The 18,269-nt window shown below is 39.4% G+C and overlaps 1 protein-coding gene across 2 annotated transcripts in view; it reads left to right on the forward strand.

The window, feature by feature from the left end:
- The window catches only part of Nipal2 (NIPA like domain containing 2), a 123,696-nt gene that overhangs the window by 91,175 nt on the left and 14,252 nt on the right, over positions 1-18,269 (forward strand). The gene's annotated exons all lie outside the window — the stretch shown is intronic.

Below are 18,269 nucleotides of genomic sequence, written 5' to 3' on the forward strand. Positions count from 1 at the left end.
AAGGTCATATATGTCAGCTCTGAACATAAGTGTTTTAAAAGTTTTGAAGAAGAGAAACTCTCAGATTAATCTCAAAATGGCTCTGAATTGGATTCAGTCCATGTGCATGGGTACAGACAGCTCTGTGTGAGTTATTGAAATAGCCATACACACATGCCTGCTTCCTTCCAATGCCCCCTCCTTCCTGGGTGTCTACACCTACCATAGTTAGCACTCACTACTAAAGCAGGAACCTCCCTTAGGACCATCTACCTCTGTGATCCGCCTGCAGATATGAAATGCTTTGAACATATATACATATATCTTTACCTAGAGCTGGGTAACTTATGCCTGAAGTAGAAAGAATGCAGGTATCATGGTTTACTAAGTTAAAAAACGAGGCAGATAATAATAAATGTAGCAAGCAAGATGATTCTGATAAGAAGATGTATGGTTTAGCTGAGTGTGGTGGTACACATCTTTAATTCTAGCTCTCAGAAGGCAGAGGCAGGTGTGGATCTCTATGAGTCCAAAGCCAGCCTGGTGTACATAATGAGTCCCAGAACAGCCAGGAATACGTAGTGAAACCCTGTTCCAAAAAAAAAAAAGTCTAGTCAAAGGTGTATCATCTCTAATATGCTACGGGGAAATCTCAGAAATCTACATTCATAGAGAGGTAAGAGGAGGAGGAGGAGACTTGTCTCTGCTCTTGGAAGATAAAAAGACATAAGAATGTTTTTAAAAGGTTTGAAGCAGGAACTCAGTGGATGATCCCAAGGTCTCCAGAGGAATCTCCACACAGCAGGTGCCCTAGCACACCCAGGATCTTAGGATCACTGAGGAGAGTTGGCCTCCAGAGAGGGCTCTGACCCTGGGACTCAGGTGAGAGTGCCATCTTGTATCCCGGTCTCTCAGAGACCAATCCGAGCAGGAGAGCACGTGGGCCACGGGAGCAACAGAGCTTCTTGAACAGGGGACCTTCAGGCCTTGAGCTTCAGCTAAGAGGTGAGTTTGAACTGCAGACCCCTGTGGACCTTGCCTGCAAGAGGAGAGCTTGCCTGCAGAGAGTGATCTAAACACTGGGACTCAGGAGAGAGTTGGAGTCTAAGTTGTGCTGACAGAGGCTAACAGAATAACAGGAGGAACAAGTTCCTGCCAGAGACAGCTAGAACATCTAACACCAGAGATTTCCAGATGGCAAAAGGCAAATGTAAGAATCTTACTAACAGAAACCAAAACCATTCAGCATCATCAGAACCCAGTATGCCCAACACAGCGAGTCCTAGATAACCCAACATATGCGAAAAGCAGGATTCAGATTTAAAATCATATCTCATGATGCTGATAGAGGATTTTAAGAAGGGCATTAATAACTCAAAGAAATACAGGAGAACAATGATAAACAGGTAGAAGTCGTTAAAGAAGAAGCACAAAAATCCCTCAAAGAATTACAGGAAAACACTGCTAAACAGGTAGAAAACCTTAAAGAGGAAACACAAAAATCCCTCAAAGAATAACAGAAAAACACAACCCAACAGGTGATGGAATTGAACAAAACCATCCAAGATCTAAAAATGGAGGGGGAAACAATGAAGAAATCACAAAGGGAGACAACTCTGGAGATAGAAACCCTAGGAAAGAAATCAGGAATCATAGATGCAAGCATCAGCAACTGAATACAAAAGATGGAAGAGAGAATCTCAGGTGCAGAAAATTCCAAAGAAAACATGGACACAACAATCAAAGAAAATACAAAATGCAAAAAAAGATCCTAACTCAAAACATCCAGGAAATCTATGACACAATGAGAAGAACATACCTAAGGATAATAGGTATAGATGACAATGAAGATTTTCAACTTAAAGGGCCAGTAAATATCTTCAACAAAATTATAGAAGAAAATTTCCCAAACCTAAAGAGAGAGATGCCCATGAACATACAAGAAGCCTACAGAACTCCAAATAGACTGGACCAGAAAAGAAACTCCTTCTGACACATAATAATCAGAACAGCAAATGCACTAAACAAAGAGAGAATATTAAAAGCAGTAAGGGAAAAGGGTCAAGTAATACATAAAGACAAACCTACTAGAATTACACCAGACTTCTCACCAGAGACTATGAAAGCCAGAAGATCCTGGACAGATGTCATACAGACCCTAAGAGAACACAAATGCCAGGCCAGGCTACTATACCCAGCAAAACTCTCATTTACCATAGATGGAGAAACCAAAGTATTCCATGATAAAACCAAATTCACTCAATATCTTTCCATGAATCTAGCCCTTCAAAAGATAATAACAGGAAAACACCAATACAAGGAAGGAAATTATGCCGTAAAAAAAAGCAAGAAAGTAATCCTTCAACAAACCTAAAAGAAGACAGACAAAGAACAGAATCCCAACTCTAACAAAAAAAAAAAAATAACAGGAAGCAACAATTACTTTTCCTTAATGTCTTAATATCAATGGATTCAATTCCCCAATAAAAAGACATAGACTAACAGACTGGCTACACAAACAGAACCCAACATTTTGCTGCTTACAGGAAACCCACCTCAGGGAAAAAGACAGATACTACCTCAGAGTGAAAGGCTGGAAAATGATTTTCCAAGCAAATGGTCCAAAGAAAAAATGGAGTAGCCATTCTAATTTCAAATAAAATTGACTTCCGACCAAAAGTTATCAAAAAAGACAAGGAGGGGCACATCATACTCATCATAGGTAAAATCTTCCAAGATGAACTCTCAATTCTGAATATCTATGCTCCAAATGCAAGGTAATCCGCATTCATTAAGGAAACTCTAGTAAAGCTCAAACCACACATTGCACCTCACACAATAATAGTGGGAAACTTCAACACCCCACTGTCATCAATGGGCAGATTCTGGAAACAGAAACTAAACAGAGACACAGTGAAACTAATAAAAGTTATGAAACAAATGGATTTAACAGATATCTACAGAACATTTTATCCTAAAACAAAAAGATATACCTTCTTCTCAGCACCTCATGGTACCTTCTTCAAAATTGACCATATGATTGGTCACAAAACAGGCCTCAACAGATACAAAAATATTGAAATTATCCCATGCATCCTATCAGATCAACACAGACTAAGGCTGATCTTCAATAACAACATAAATAATATAAAGCCAACATTCACATGAGAGCTGAACAACACTCTACTCAATGATAACTTGGTCAAGGAAGAAATAAAGAAAGAAATTAAAGACTCTTTAGAGTTTAATGAAAATGAAGCCACAACCTACCCAAACTTATGGGAAACAATGAAAGCAGTCCTGAGAGGAAAACTCATAGCTCTGAGTGCTGCCAAAAAGAAACTAGAGAGAGCATACACTAGCAGCTTAACAGCACACCTAAAAGCACTAGAACAAAAGGAAGCAAATTCACCCAAGAGGAGTAGATGGAAGGAAACAAATTCAGAGCTGAAATCAACCAAGTGGAAACAAAAAGAACTATTCAAAAAAATCAACCAAACCAGGAGCTGGTTTTTTGAGAAAATCAACAAGATAGATTAAACCCTTGGCCAGACTAACTAGAGGGCACAGAGACAGTATCCTAATTAACAAAATCAGAAAGAAAAAGGAGATATAACAACAGAACCTGAGGAAATCCAAAACATTACCAGATCCTACTACAAAAGGCTATACTCAACAAAACTGGAAAACCTGGATAAAATGGACAATTCCCTGGACAGATACAAGATACCAAAGTTAAATCAGGATCGGATTAACAATCTAAACAGTCCCATTCCCCCTAAAGAAATAGAAGCAGTCATTAATGGTCTCCCAACCAAAAAAAGCCCAGGACCAGATGGGTTTAGTGCAGAGTTCTATCAGACCTTCAAGAAGACCTAATTCCAATTCTCCTCAAACTATTCCACAAAATAGAAACAGAAGGTACTCTACCCAATTCATTCTATGAAGCCACAATTACTCTGATACCTAAACCATATACAGACCCAAAAAAGAAATAGAATTTCAGACCAATTTCACTTATGAATATCGATGCAAAAATACTCAATAAAATCCTCACAAACCGAATCCAAGAACACATCAAAACAATAATCCATCCTGACCAAGTAGGCTTCATTCCAGGGATGCAGGGATGGTTTAATATCCAGAAATCCATCAACTTAATCCACTGTATAAATAAACTCAAAGACAAAAACCACATGATCATCTCATTAGATGCTGAGAAAGCATTTGACAAAATCCAACACCCCTTCACGATAAAAGTCTTGAAAAGATCAGGAATTCAAGGCCCATACCTAAACATAATAAAAGCAATCTACAGCAAACCAGTAGCCAACATCAAACTAAATGGAAAGAAGCTGGAAGCAATCCCACTAAAATCAGGTACTAGACAAGGCTGCCCACTTTCTCCCTACCTATTCAATATAGTACTTGAAATCCTGGCCAGAACAATTAGACAACAAAAGGAGGTCAAGGGGATACAAATTGGAAAGGAAGAAGTCAAAATATCACTATTTGCAGATGATATGATAGCATATATAAGTGACCCTAAAAATTCCACCAGAGAACTCCTAAACCTGATAAACAGCTTCAGTGAAGTAGCTGGATATAAAATTAACTCAAACAAGTCAATGGCCTTTCTCTACAAAAAGAATAAACAGGCTGAGAAAGAAATTAGGGAAACAACACCCTTCTCAATAGTCACAAATTATATAAAATACCTTGGTGTGACTCTAACTAAGGAAGTGAAAGATCTGTATGATAAGAACTTTAAGTCTCTGAAGAAAGAAATCAAAGAAGATCTCAGAAAATGGAAAGATCTCCCATGCTCATGGATTGGCAGGATTAATATAGTAAAAATGGCTATCTTGCCAAAAGCAATCTACAGATTCAATGCAATCCCCATCAAAATTCCAAATCAATTCTTCACTGAGTTAGAAAGGGCAATTTGTAAATTCATCTGGAAAAACAAAAAACCTAGGATAGCAAAAGCTATTCTCAACAATAAAAGGACCTCTGGTGGAATCACCATGTCTGACCTCAAGCTGTACTACAGAGCAATTGTTATACAAACTGCATGGTACTGGTACAGTGACAGACAGATAGATCAATGGAATAGAATTGAAGACCTAGAAATGAACCCACACACCTATGGTCACTTGATCTTTGACAAAGGAGCTAAAACCATCCAGTGGAAAAAAAACAGCATTTTCAACAAATGGTGCTGGCACAACTGGTGGTTAGTGTGTAAAAGAACACAAATTGATCCATTCTTATCTCCTTGTACAAAGCTCAAGTCTAAGTGGATCAAGGAACTCCACATAAAACCAGAGACAATGAAACTTATAGAGGAGAAAGTGGAGAAAAGCCTCGAAGATATGGGTACAGGGGGAAATTTCCTGAACAGAACAGACTTGTGCTGTAACATCGAGTATCAACAAATGGAACCTCATAAAATTGCAAAGCTTCTGTAAGGCAAAAGACACTGTCAACAAGACAAAAAGGCCACCAACAGATTGGGAAAGGATCTTTCCCAATCCTAAATCTTTTAGGGGACTAATATCTAATATATACCAAAGAACTCAAGAAGCTAGACTCCAGAAAAATCAAATAACCCCATTAAAAAAAATGGGGTACAGAGCTAAACAAAGAATTCTCAACTGAGGAATACTGAATGGCTGAGAAGCACCTGAAAAAATGTTCAACATCTTTAATCATCAGGGAAATGCAAATCAAAACAACCCTGAGATTCCACCTCACACCAGTCAGAATGGCTAAGATCAAAACCTCAAGTGACAGCAGATGCTGCCAAGGATGTGGTGAAAGAAGAACACTCCTCCATTGCTGGTGGGATTGCAAGCTGGTACAACCACTCTGGAAATCAGTTTGGCGATTCCTCAGAAAATTGGACATAGTACTACCGGAGGATATAGCAATACCTCTCCTGGGCATATACCCAGAAGATGTTCCAACTTGTAATAAGGACACATGCTCCACTATGTCCATAACAGCCTTATTTATACTAGTCAGAAGCTGGAAAGAACCCAGATGTCCCTCAACAGAGGAATGGATACAGAAAATATGGTACATTTACACCATGGAGTACTACTCAGCTATTAAAAACAATGAATTAATGAAATTCTTAGGCAAATGGATGGATCTGGAGGATATCATCCTGAGTGAGGTAATCCAATCACAAAAGAACACACATGATAAGTACTCACTGATAAGTGGATATTAGCCCGGAAACTTAGACTACCCAAGATATAAGATACAATTTGCAAAACACATTAAACTCAAGAAGAAGGAAGACCAAAGTGTGGATACTTCGTTCCTCCTTAGAATGGGGAACAAAATACCCATGGAAGAAGTTACACAGACAAAGTTTTGAGCTGAGATGGAAGGAAGGACCATCCAGAGACTGCCCCACCTGGGGATCCATTCCATAAACAGCCATCAAACCCAGACACTATTGTATATGCTAGCAAAATTTTGCTGACAGGATCCTCATATAGCTGTCTCTTGTGAGGCTATGCCAATGCCTGCCAAACACAGAAGTGGATGCTCACAGTCAGCTATTGGATGGAACACAGGGCCCCCAATGGAGGAGCTAGAGAAAGTACCCAAGGAGCTAAAGGGATCTGCAACCCTATAGGTGGAACAACAATATGAACTAAGCAGTACCCCCAGAGCTGGTGTCTCTAGCTGCATATGTAACAGAAGATGGCCTAGTTGCCCATCACTGGGAAGAGAGGCCCTTGGTCTTGCGAAGATTATATGCCCCAGTACAGGGGAGTATCAGGGCCAGGAAGCAGGAGTGGGTGGGTAGGGGAGCAGGGCAGGGGGAAGGTATAGGGGACTTTCCCAATAGCATTTGAAATATAAATGAAGAAAATATCTAATTTTTAAAAAAAAAGGTTTGAGCAGGGCGTGGTGGCGCACGCCTTTATTCCCAGCACTCGGGAGGCAGAGGCAGGCGAATTTCTGAGTTCGAGGCCAGCCTGGTCTACAAAGTGAGTTCCAGGACAGCCATAGCTATACAGAGAAACCCTGTCTCGAAAAACAAAAAAAAAAAAAAAAAAAAAAATGGTTTGAAGCAGACCATGCAATAATTGAATTCTTATCTCCCTTATCCCCTGAGATCAGAGTCCCTTCTTCCCTCTGGTGGATGTTGTTTACAAATGTAGATTCTATAATTGGTCCTTGATAAATTCCAGAAAGTTGAATAGTACAAATCACATTCCCATGAGATAAAAACAGAAAATTATTACAAAGCTAGATACTTATGGAAGTCTCTACCTGTAAGAATGAATAGTTCTGCAGCTGTAAGCACCAAGTGCCAATCCAGCTTTCATTGCAGCACATAGATTCCAGATCACTGTGAAAATAGTCAATGGCTTCAAATGTAGATCAACTAGAGTCAGCTCAAGAAGTTGTTTTAAAGCCGGGCGTGGTGGAGCACGCCTTTAATCCCAGCACTCGGGAGGCAGAGGCAGGCGGATTTCTGAGTTCGAGGCCAGCCTGGTCTACAAAGTGAGTTCCAGGACAGCCAGGGCTATACAGAGAAACCCTGTCTCGAAAAACCAAAAAAAAAAAAAAAAAAAAGAAGTTGTTTTAAAAAGGAGTAAAGCAGTAAAAAACTGTAACAGAAAAGAAAGATGCATCTGAGTAAGATAAAGGCAAATTTTAATGAAATAGAAAACATAAAAACAGACTAAGAATAAACCTAGGAAGCAGATCTTCAAATACAACAAATAAAATTCTTCTTAGGAAAAACATCTCAAACATTAAAAATATATAGGAGAGGTAAATGGGCAGAAATACAGATAAACATATGAATGTATATTTAGTAGCGCATAAACCAATACCTTAGGTTTTTTTTTCTATCTAATACTTAACTCTTTTTGTTAACTATGAAAGAGAGTAAAAAGGTTATTTGCAAACCAGGCCCTAAGGAAGTTGATCTCGACAGTGCCAAGGCCATGTCCTCACACCTCACACCTTCTCACCTGACATGGTTCTGCCATTGGGACCATGTGGACATAGGAAGAAGTCTTCCACTTTTAAAACATGGCCAGACAATGCAGACCTCCAAATCTGAAATATATATATATATATATATATATATATATATATATATATATACTATAGAAATACTATAAACTAATTTATAGAAAATACTATAAACTAATTTCTCTGCCTAATATTGATACAAAAGTCCTAAATGAAGTCAGCCCCAGAACAAGCTGTGCCTATAAGCATGTTGTCTGATGAAGGTAGATTATCTCCTTTGTGCTGTGTAAGATATTTTCACTTGCTTTCCACTTCTGTGTTAATTGTGTTGCTGGAGCTAAGCTTCCTTTGTCAAATTAATCCCATGAAGATGCAAAAAGTGCATTTTATTTGTGTTATATTTACCTAGAAGCAAGTCCAGTGAGTATTCAAACATCTGAGTTAACTGAGAGACCATAATGCTGTGAGAAATCCATTCTAGGAGCCAGGGAGATGCTTCAGCAGGGAAGGGCACTTGCTGCCAAGTCTCATGACCTGAGTTTAATCCCTGGGACTATATGGTAGAAGGAGAGAACCACTCCTACAGGTGTTCTCTGGTCTTCACATGGCATACACATACACATATATATTTTTTGAGATGAAGTTTATATTTAAAAAAGAAACCCATTATCTTTTGTTGTAATTTCAAAATATAAAGACATATATATATATATATATATATATATATATATATATATTATAATGGAACCCATTGCTTTATAAACTAACTTTAAAAATTGCTAAAATAAGTAAAATTAATTTATTTTGATAAGAAAAATCAATATATTTTATCATGTTTATGAGTCAAAAGGGAGTTTTTGAGATTGTTGGTTGAGCTGCACAAACTTTACATTACCAGTGTGCTCTGGGGCTCTAGTGTACAACATGACAACTGTAGTTAACATGATATTTTGTACTCAAAAGTTTTCTGAGAGTAAGTTCTCACATATACACATGAAAGAATAACTCTGTACAATGAAGGACACATTGAACAACCTGAATCTGATAATCATCTCATAACACATGTGAAGATCAAATTGTCATGTTGTATTCATAAATACATGAAATGCTATTTTTCAATGATACTGCAATAAGCTAGAAGAATAAATAAGAAAGTATTACATACTTATCTCAATGTATCTCAAAAGGCACCTTAAAGTTTAATATCTATTCCTGCTTTAAAGAACTGGGCAGTGAAATACCAAAAGGTTATTTCATTAAAGTAACGGAGAAGACAGCGCCTGTGCATGTCTTAATGTCTGGGCATTCTACAGTCATCACTAGTGACTTCTACAAGAAAACAAAATAGTTATGGAAGTCATGGGCAGATTTGAAACTTTTAAGTGTTGTATAAAGTGGAAAAGTAGCACAGACTATACTTCCCTGCACAGGAAGGACATGAAGGACTAGACAGAGGGACTGGACAGATGGCCCAGTGCTTAAGAGCACAAAGCTGTTCTTCCAGAAGACCTGGATTTGAGTCCCAACACCCACATAGTGGCCCACAACCATTTTTGAGGGAATTCTCTTGATCTTATCAGGCATCAGTCATGTAAGTGGCACACAGACATACATGCATGCAAAATACCTATACACAGAAAATTAGAATTAACAAAATTAGAAAGCACCATGAGGCAAGTGAGAGAGAGTGGAAGTGTGTGGGTAGTTCTGTCTTCACTGTACTTCAGATATGGGGCAGGGGAGTCAATAGTTCAAGGCCACACTCAGCTTCAGCTTGAGCCAGCCTGAACTATGTAAGACCCTAGCTCAAAAAATTTTTTGTTTAAGAAAAGGAGAAAAGAAAAGGTGAGAAAAAAGAAGAGGAAGAGAAGGGAAGGGGAAATAGGAGGGCTTCCAATAAATAGATATCTTTGCCTATACCCAGTAATATAATTTCTTTATACACATGCAAACAGAGAGAGAGACAGAGAAACAGACAGAGAGAATTTTCTGAAAGTATTTTTTCTCATATAATAATCCCAATTATGGTTCTATCTATTCTCGGGTTCTTATTTACTCAAGCAGTGTTGAGTATGGATTCCATCTCTTGAAGTGGGCCTTAAATCAAATCAGATATTGGTTAGTTACTCCCACAAGCTTTGTGCCCCATTGCCCTACCATATCTTGCAAGTTGGGATGTAATCTAATCTGAGGACTGGAAACTTCATTTGGTGACAAGAAATGGCCTCTGTCTCCCCCACTACTTGGTGGTTTCATTTCGACCGTCTTCATATATGTATATATTTTAGAAAGCTTCTACTGCATTAGGTTTCCATACTACCTCAAGTACTCCTAATTTTATATAGTTTAATTGTAAATTGATAATGTATAACTATATAAGGTTATGGGATAAAGGGACACTATGACTTTTGAACACTGTTATAATGATCACCTCAAGACACTAAACATAACCTAAACATTGACGTTGTGTGTATGTTGAGATCATTTAAATTTTATTTTCATAGCAATTTCTGAATGTCAATGAAATCTCAGGATAAATCTAGTGGTTTCTGTTATTTTGATGTGGCTTAGGATTGAGTTCTGTTGCACAATGTTGTCAATGACAATCTGTGACCTCATTTCCTAAAAATACAAATCTGAAGTCTCTATGCACAGTCCTGAAGGGTCAGAATGCTGGGGAATCCAGAAACACTACCTTATTCTTAGCACACTCCAGTTGTCAAAGCAAAATTAACAACTGAAATATTGATGGCTTTGATCAGGAGGAGTAAATTTAGTATGCAGTCACCCAGGAATCCTTATGAGTTAAAGAACTAATGTTAAACTGAGTGTCAGATATCAAACACTGGAATGAGCAGGATGCTAGAAAAGTGTGTGGCACGATGAAAGGAATGTGTGTTTGTGGTTGGTGATTAAGAAAATAGAGAAAATAGAAAGACTACCATAAACCATACATTGTGAAGACTTGCATGGTGACAGGCGACTCCTGTCTCCAGAAGGCTTCTTGTAAGGCTGATTCAGAAGCCTCCACACAGCTGTCAACACAGTGATTCCCCTCCAGGTAATTTTCCACAGAAATAGGCAGAATGATGGGCAGATTTATGTTCAAGAAAATTTACCACAGCCTGATTTTAACAGTAAGAGAAAAAAAATGATTCAGTCTAAATATCCAAAAATAGAAAATTGTCAAAATAAATTATACACCTCATACAAAGGCATTCTTGACAGCCAACAAAAGGCTTTAGAATGCTTCGTGGCACAGAAAATACTTAATGGTGATAGAAAATAGGCTCCTAAGTGGTGTAAACAGTATGAGTCACATGTTGTGATCTATTCTTCCTTGGAAACTGTAAGGTCTGCATCTTATAATCTTTTAAATGAACATGTGTACTTTTGTAGAATTTTTTAATTTAAATTTTATTATACTCGCAGTGTCATAAATCACAACTGATAGTATTTTAATGTTTTCCAGCCATCTTTCCTTGCATACATAGGTCTCTAATGTACATTACATTGATACTGTGTCACAATTTTGAATTTCAACCTATTCTCATTAGTCACCCTCCCCTAGCCCAAAAACCATAGCAAAACCAAGTACTTTATAGTACTGAGCACCAGCCAGGAAATAAGTTGCAGAGTTACAGAAATAGCAGCTATCTATAAATCCCAATGTGAGATCAATTACAGAAGGTGTCAGGTCTTTAGCACCTTTGTAAGGAATTCTTGTTTTGTTTGTTTCTTCTTCCTCTTCCTCCTCCTCACCCTCCTCTTCCTCTTCCTCCTCCTCCTCCTCATCCTTCTCTTCCTCCTCTTCTTCATCCTCCTCCTCCTTTTCTTCTTCTAAATGGAACAGTGGGATCAATGCTTTTTTACTAATTACCCTCTGTGAGACCTGGCTGTCCAGACCACAGGGCTCTTGGCACACAGTGCTGCAGTTTCATTCAGTGTTTCAGGAGGAATTTCGAGTCCCTAAACATCTGAACAACAAACTTAACCACCAAGTGACATACAGATCTCTACACAGCTTAGAATCTGTAGATCAGCTATGTGCTGTCTTAATCAGTCTGATATGACATCTGACATCTATAAACAGATCAGGCAAAGAGTTCCAGATGGAGTGATCATTTAGAATTTATCTCATATCTCCTCTAATAATTATGGCTTTTAGTTGAAAGAAAATGCCGAGACACCCGCCAGCTACCCACGACCCCCGCCACAGGATTTTGAGACTGCTGGTGAGTGGAACACAGCTTCTGCTCCAGTCCAATCACGCGGGACCTGAGACTGCTTTGGTTGGGGAGGCAGAAATCCGGCCTACGTAGGGCCACAAGCCTCTTCCGGTCAGAAAAGCACCCGGGTAGCTAGGGCGCAGGGTCGGCTGACACTCGCCAGCTACCCACAACACCCGCCACAGGATCTTAAGACTTCTGGAGAGTGGAACACAGCTTCTGCTCCAATCCAATTGTGCGCTGGACCTGAGACTGCATTAGTTAGGGAAGCAGAAACCGGCCTGAGAAGGGCCACAGGCCTCATCCGGCCGGACCAGCACCAGGGTAGCTAGAGCGCAGGGTCTGCGGACACCTGCCAGCTACCCATGACCCCCGCCACAGGATTTTGAGACTGCTGGTGAGTGGAACACAGCTTGTGCTCCAGTCGAATCACGCGGCACCTGAGGCTGCTCTGGTTGGGGAGGCAGAAATCCGGCCTACGTAGGGCCACAAGCCTCTTTCGGTCAGAAAAGCACCGGGGTAGCTAGGGCGCAGGGTCGGCTGACACTCGCCAGCTACCGACAACACCCGCCACAGGATCTTAAGACTTCTGGAGAGTGGAACACAGCTTCTGCTCCAATCCAATTGCGCGCGGGACCTGAGACTGCATTAGTTAGGGAAGCAGAAAACCGGCCTGAGTAGGACCACAGGCCTCTTCCGGCTGGACCAGCACCGGGGTACCGCCAGCTACCCACGACCCCCGCCACAGGATTTTGAGACTGCTGGTGAGTGGAACACAGCTTCTGCTCCAATTTTTAAACAGTGACAACGACAACAACTAACCCCAGAGATTACCAGATGGCGAAAGGTAACCGTAATAATCTTACTAACAGAAACCAAGACCACTCACCATCATCAGAACCCAGCACTCCCACTTCGCCCAGTCCAGGGCACCCCAACACACCGGAAAAGCTAGACACGGATCTAAAAGCATATCTCATGATGATGGTAGAGGACTTCAAGAAGAACTTTAATAACACACTTAAAGAAATACAAAGGAACAATGGTAAACAGGGAGAAGACAGTAAAGAGGAAGCACAAAAATCCCTTAAAGAATTGCAGGAGAATACTGCTAAAGAGTTACAAATCCTTAAAGAAAAACAGGATAACATAATCAAACGGGTAGAAGTCCTTACAGAAAAACAGGAAAACATATCCAAACAGATGATGGAAATGAACAAAACCATACTAGACCTAAAAAGGGAAGTAGACACAATAAAGAAAACCCAAAATGAGGCAACACTGAAGATAGAAACCCTAGGAAAGAAATCTGGAACCATAGATACCAGCATCAGCAACAGAATACAAGAGATGGAAGAGAGAATCTCAGGTGCAGAAGATTCCATAGAGAACATCGGCACAACAATCAAGGAAAATGTAAAACGCAAAAAGATCCTAACTCAAAACATCCAAGAAATACAGGACACAATGAGAAGACCAAACCTACGGATAATAGGAGTGGATGAGAATGAAGATTTTCAACTCAAAGGACCAGCAAACATCTTCAACAAAATTATAGAAGAAAACTTCCCAAATCTAAAGAAAGAGATGCCCATGAACATACAAGAAGCCTACAGAACTCCAAATAGACTGGACCAGAAAAGAAATACCTCCCGACACATAATAATCAGAACAACAAATGCTCTAAATAAAGATAGAATACTAAAAGCAGTAAGAGAAAAAGGCCAAGTAACATATAAAGGCAAGCCTATCAGAATTACACCAGATCTTTCACCAGAGACTATGAAAGCCAGAAGATCCTGGACGGATGTTATACAGACACTAAAAGAACACAAATTCCAGCCCAGGCTACTATACCCAGCCAAACTCTCAATTAACATAGATGGAGAAACCAAAGTATTCCACGACAAAACCAAATTCACACATTATCTCTCCACGAATCCAACCCTTCAAAGGATAATAACAGAAAAAAACCAATACAAGGACAGGAACCATGCCCTAGAAACAACAAGAAGGTAATCCCTCAACAAACCTAAAAGAAGACAGCCACAAGAACAGAATGCCAACTTTAACAACAAAAATAACAGGAAACAACAATTACTTTTCCTTAATATCTCTTAATATCAATGGACTCAACTCCCCGATAAAAAGACATAGACTAACAAACTGGCTACACAAACAAGACCCAACATTTTGCTGCTTACAGGAAACTCATCTCAGAGAAAAAGATAGACACTACCTCAGAATGAAAGGCTGGAAAACAATTTTCCAAGCAAATGGTAGGAAGAAACAAGCTGGAGTAGCCATTCTAATATCTGATAAGATTGACTTCCAACCCAAAATCATTAAAAAAGACAGGGAGGGACACTTCATACTCATCAAAGGTAAAATCCTCCAAGAGGAACTATCAATCCTGAATATCTATGCTCCAAATACAAAGGCAGCCACATTCATTAAAGAAACTTTAGTAAATCTCAAAGCACACATTGCACCTCATACAATAATAGTGGGAGACTTCAACACACCACTTTCACCAATGGACAGATCATGGAAACAGAAACTAAACAGGGACACAGAGAAACTAAGAGAAATTATGAATCAAATGGATCTGGCAGATATCTACAGAACATTCTATCCTAAAACAAAAGGATATACCTTCTTCTCAGCACCTCATGGTACCTTCTCCAAAATTGACCACATAATTGGTCACAAAACAGGCCTCAACAGATACAAAAATATTGAAATTGTCCCATGCATCCTATCAGATCACCATGGACTAAGGCTGATCTTCAATAACAAAATAAATAATAGAAAGCCAACCTTCACGTGGAAACTAAACAACACTCTTCTCAATGATACCTTGGTCAAGGAAGGAATAAAGAAAGAAATTAAGGACTTTTTAGAGTTCAATGAAAATGAAGCCACAACATACCCAAACTTATGGGGCGCAATGAAAGCATTTCTAAGAGGAAAACTCATAGCTCTGAGTGCCTCCAAAAGGAAACTAGAGAGAGCACACATTAGCAGCTTGACAACACACCTAAAAGCACTAGAACAAAAGGAAGCAAATTCACCCAAGAGGAGTAGACGGCAGGAAATAATCAAACTCAGGGGCGAAATCAACCAAGTGGAAACAAGAAAAACTATTCAAAGAATCAACCAATCAAGGAGCTGGTTCTTTGAGAAAATCAACAAGATAGATAAACCCTTAGCCAGACTCACTAGAGGGCACAGGGAAAGCATCCTAATTAACAAAATCAGAAATGAAAAAGGAGACATAACAACAGATCCTGAAGACATCCAAAACACCATCAGATCCTTCTACCAAAGGCTATACTCAACAAAACTGGAGAACCTGGATGAAATGGAGACGTTCCTAGACAGATACCAGGTACCAAAGTTGAATCAAGATCAGGTTAATGATCTAAACAGCCCTATATCCCCCAAAGAAATAGAAGCAGTCATTAATAGTCTCCCAACTAAAAAAAGCCCAGGACCAGATGGGTTTAGTGCAGAGTTCTATCAGACCTTCAAAGAAGATCTAATCCCAGTTCTTCACAAACTATTCCACAAAATAGAAACAGAAGGTACTCTACACAACTCATTCTATGAAGCCACAATTACTCTGATACCTAAACCACAAAAAGACCCAACAAAGATAGAAAACTTCAGACCAATATCCCTTATGAATATTGATGCAAAAATCCTCAATAAAGTTCTTGCTAACCGAATCCAAGAACACATCAAAACAATCATCCATCCTGACCAAGTAGGTTTCATCCCAGGGATGCAGGGATGGTTCAATATACGGAAATCCATCAACGTAATCCAGTATATAAACAAACTCAAAGACAAAAACCACATGGTCATCTCGTTAGATGCGGAAAAAGCATTTGACAAGATCCAACACCCATTCATGATAAAAGTCTTGGAAAGATCAGGAATTCAAGGCCCATACCTAAACATGATAAAAGCAATCTACAGCAAACCAGTAGCCAACATCAAAGTAAATGGTGAGAAGCTTGAAGCAATCCCTCTAAAATCAGGGACTAGACAAGGCTGTCCACTTTCTCCCTACCTATTCAACATTGTACTTGAAGTCCTAGCCAGAGCAATTCGACAACAAAAGGAGATCAAAGGGATACAAATTGGAAAAGATGAAGTCAAAATATCACTTTTTGCAGATGATATGATAGTATACATAAGTGACCCTAAAAATTCCACCAGAGAACTCCTAAGCCTGATAAACAGCTTCGGTGAAGTAGCTGGATATAAAATTAACTCAAACAAATCAATGGCCTTTCTCTACACCAAGAATAAACAGGCTGAGAAAGAAATTAGGGAAACAACACCCTTCTCAATAGTCACAAATAATATAAAATATCTTGGCGTGACTCTAACTAAGGAAGTGAAAGATCTGTATAATAAAAACTTCAAGTCTCTGAAGAAAGAAATTATAGAAGATCTCAGAAGATGGAAAGATCTCCCATGCTCATGGATTGGCAGGATCAACATTGTAAAAATGGCTATCTTGCCAAAAGCAATCTACAGATTCAATGCAATCCCCATCAAAATTCCAAATCAATTCTTCAACGAATTAGAAAGTGCAATCTGCAAATTCATCTGGAATAACAAAAAACCTAGGATAGCAAAAACTCTTCTCAAGGATAAAAGAACCTCTGGTGGAATCACCATGCCGGACCTAAAGCTCTACTACAGAGCAATTGTGATAAAAACTGCATGGTACTGGTATAGTGACAGACAAATAGACCAATGGAATAGAATTGAAGACCCAGAAATGAACCCACACACCTACGGTCACTTGATCTTCGACAAGGGAGCTAAAAACATCCAGTGGAAGAAAGACAGCATTTTCAACAAATGGTGCTGGCACAACTGGTTGTTAACATGTAGAAGAATGGGAATCGATCCATTCCTATCTCCTTGTACTAAGGTCAAGTCTAAGTGGATCAAGGAACTTCACATAAAACCAGAGACACTGAAACTTATAGAGGAGAAAGTGGGGAAAAGCCTTGAAGATATGGGCACAGGGGGAAAATTCCTGAATAGAACAGTAATGGCTTGTGCTGTAAGATCGAGAATTGACAAGTGGGACCTCATGAAACTGCAAAGCTTCTGCAAGGCTAAAGACACCATCAATAAGACAAAAAAAACACCAACAGATTGGGAAAGGATCTTCACCTATCCTAAATCAGATAAGGGACTAATATCCAATATATATAAAGAACTCAAGAAGGTGGACTCCACAAAGTCAAATAACCCCATTAAAAAATGGGGCTCAGAACTGAACAAAGAATTCTCACCTGAGGAATACCGAATGGCAGAGAAGCACCTGAAAAAATGTTCAACATCCTTAATCATCAGGGAAATGCAAATCAAAACAACCCTGAGATTCCACCTCACACCAGTCAGAATGGCTAAGATCAAGAATTCAGGTGACAGCAGATGCTGGCGAGGATGTGGAGAAAGAGGAACACTCCTCCATTGTTGGTGGGATTGCAAGCTTGTACAACCACTCTGGAAATCAGTCTGGCGGTTCCTCAGAAAATTGGACATAGTACTACCGGAGGATCCAGCAATACCTCTCCTGGGCATATATCCAGAAGATGTCCCAACCGGTAAAAAGGACACATGCTCCACTATGTTCATAGCAGCCCTATTTTAATAGCCAGAAGCTGGAAAGAACCCAGATGTCCCTCAACAGAGGAATGGATACAGAAATTATGGTACATTTACACAATGGAGTACTACTCAGCTATTAAAAAGAATGAATTTATGAAATTCCTACCCAAATGGATGGACCTGGAGGGCATCATCTTGAGTGAAGTAACACAATCACAAAAGAACTCACACAATATGTATCCACTGATAAGTGGATATTAGCCCAAAACTTAGGATACCCAAGATATAAGATACAATTTGCTAAACGCATGAAACTCAAGAAGAATGAAGGACAAAATGTGGACACTGTGCCCCTTCTTAGAATTGGGAACAAAACACCCAGGGAAGGAGTTACAGAGACAAAGTTCG

Source organism: Mus caroli, unplaced genomic scaffold (assembly GCF_978045245.1).
Source record: "Mus caroli unplaced genomic scaffold, Mus_caroli_1 scaffold_16, whole genome shotgun sequence".
In the NCBI taxonomy this organism is placed as follows: domain Eukaryota; kingdom Metazoa; phylum Chordata; class Mammalia; order Rodentia; family Muridae; genus Mus; species Mus caroli.